This window comes from Carya illinoinensis, chromosome 10 (genome assembly GCF_018687715.1).
Source record: "Carya illinoinensis cultivar Pawnee chromosome 10, C.illinoinensisPawnee_v1, whole genome shotgun sequence".
NCBI lineage: Eukaryota > Viridiplantae > Streptophyta > Magnoliopsida > Fagales > Juglandaceae > Carya > Carya illinoinensis.
Window position 1 is genome coordinate 6,290,187 of NC_056761.1, and position 3,055 is coordinate 6,293,241.

A 3,055-nucleotide genomic window follows, 5' to 3' on the forward strand; every position below is an offset into this window, starting at 1 on the left:
ATATTTGCATGTTAGATGTGCTGCACATATTTTAAATTTAATTGTGACTGAGGGGTTGAAAGATGTTGATGACTCAGTTGCACGAGTTAGAATGACTATGAAATTTGTGAGGTCTTCTCTTTCTAGATTGAAGAAATTCAAAGTTGCTACAAGGCTGCGAGCATAACATCGAAGAAGGGTCTTTGTACTGATGTTCCTACTAGATGAAACCCAACCTTCTTGATGTTAAAGGTGGCTAAAGAATCTAGGGCAGCCTTTCAATTGTTGGGTGATGAAGACATCCAATATGTCAAATACTTATGAGCACGGGGGATTAGGAAAGCCTAATGATGATTGGGTGGTAGTTTCTACTTTTGTTATTTTCTCGAACTTTTTTACGATGTCACATTGAATATATCTGGTTCTTTGTACCCTACATCCCATGAGTTTTGTCAACAAATATGTAGGGTGAAAGAAGAATTAGAAGATATGCGTAGGGGTTCCAATGAAAGGATGAGAGGGATGGCAGTGACCATGATGCTAAAATATGACAATTATTGAGGAGATTTGACTAGACTGAATATTTTGTTATATGTAGCTGTTATTCTTGATCCCCATCTGAAAGTTTCAGGCTTGTTATATGGTTTGGAACTTGCTCACCATCTGGACTGATCTTATTGGTGAATTGGCCTGAGATGCCCTGACTAAGTTGTATGATGAGTTTAATACAATTAAGGGTGGTACTGCATACAAAACACATACACCTACCCCAACACCTTCTACAGACCAGGCCTCCTACAAAGAAACATAGAATGCCGTGGACTAAGACCCTCACACAGAATCTCACACTAGTCCATCAATCTATAGAGGTGGTTTCGGAGTTAGACAACTATTTGTCAGCGGATATGGTCCAAAATGATGATAAAAATTTCGATATATTATGATGGTGGAAGAATGCAGCAAAGAAATATTCCATCATTTCTGAGATTACCTGCTGTATTTTAGCGATCCCGATTAGCACCGTTGCCTCAGAGTCAGCCTTTATTACCGGAGGTCGTATATTGGATCATTTCTGTAGTTCATTGTCTCCTATAACTGTGGAGGCATTGATATGCACACAAAGTTGGACGATAGGAAATGATATTCATGTTCCGGATCTTTTAAATTAGGGAGACCAATGAGGAGGGTAGTGATCAGTCTGGATTTGGACCACCTAGTAATTATTTTTATTTTATTATTTTGATTTATTTATATTCATTTCGATTTGATTGTTATTAATTTTAGTATTAATTCTTGCAGTAACACATGAGACGACGTCTAGCTCCACTGTAATATAAATATGTGCTCAAGCCCGGGTCGCCCCAAGTGTAACAGTCAAAGACAAGGCACAGGTGACAGCTCTCTCTTTAGAATATTCAAAATTTGAATTATTTGTTCATATTTTGTATTCAATGATTTGTAATATTGATACAATATCTCTTGGACACTTTTATATTTGTAATTTTGTAATTGTTTAGCATTTCAATTTTGTAATAGCTTAGTTATTATTATTAGTTTAATAGGTATTTATTATTATTAGTTTAATAGGTATTAGACTAGTAACTTTTATTAGCCATAAAATCAATTATTATAGTGCAAACTTTTTTTTTAATCTGGTTTTTAATTTTTTTTCTTTTTACTTATAATTTTATGGGCTAAAAATGACCTAGAAGCTTTTTTGGGCCTAAAAGAAAAGCTTGTAGGCTATTTTAGGCCCATTTTAATTGTTTATGAGCCATTTTTGGCCTAGAAATTGCTTCTAGGCCTAGTAGGGATGCGGGGGGGCGAACGTATTGCCTCCCAATCCACACCCCGTTATGCTGGACGAGGTACCCCGCCCCCGCACACCAGGGGCGAGGGACGGGGAAGGAATTCCCCAGCCGCCCCATGCCGGCCGAGGGGAGGGGGGCGGGGAGGTCTACCCCGCACCGTATGGTGCGGGTAGCACCCCTAAAAAAACATACCTTATTAAAACCTTGCCAAAAAAAACCTAGAGGGAAAAACTTGTGATGAAGGAAAAAGCATACAATATTGTTCTGTTCCTTATAATGCTTTTAAAATTAACTCATTAAAATCTTGCCAAGGAAAATGTAATGGGATAAAACCTTAACGAAGGAAAAAGAGTACAATCCGTCTTATTATTTTCTCACCCTCAAATATATGTAGAGCTTCAATCTCTTCATAGTGAAAAGTCCTTACGTTGATACATCTCAATATTGTGTACAAACTCTTTAAATAATGCAGTTAGTAATGTTTTTGGGAACAGATTCACCATATTAATTCAAGATTTTTTTAACATTAAATTCACTATTCTTCTAGAGTTGTGCTCTTCTGGAGTTCCTGTGTATAACATAGTTTTGGAAAAATATTCACTACTCTTTTAGAGCTATTTAGGCCAGACAAGTATTACATGATATTCACTACTTTTTTGGAACTATTTAGGCCAGACAAGTGCTGCAGGTCTAAGGCTAGCTCTCTTGTCATTTTTCACAAAGATTCAAATTTTTCCATTAAAGATGTTATGTCAATTGAGATGTTGTGAAGAGTTTTTTAAAAAACTCTAGATTTTTAGTTAAATGATCATCATTTCTCATTAGAAACTCATGAGAGAATAAATTTGCACATTGTTTCTTGATCGTGCACTTGTTTATCTATATATTATGGCTAAACAGTTTCCTCTCATCAATGTTTCATATTTGAATCAGGAATCATTTGTGCCTTAGCTTCTCATTTACTCCCTGAGGCTATTAATGTTATAATAGGAGTAGAAATGCATTTTTCTGAAAGAATTGATTATGATATTGTTGCAAAATCAAGATTTCTTTGTGCTAAATATGTTACCTCTGTTACGATCATGTCTCAGAGGTTATTAATAAAAAGAAGTTGACCAACTCAATAATCAAATATCTGAATTGCGTCAGAAACTCTCTGTGAAGAGCTGTAAGGACAAAAAAATGAAGTAGGAGAATAAGGAGCTAAAATAATTTGCAGAATGGTATGCTCGTGATCTTCAACCATGTATAGAGGATCTGGAAAG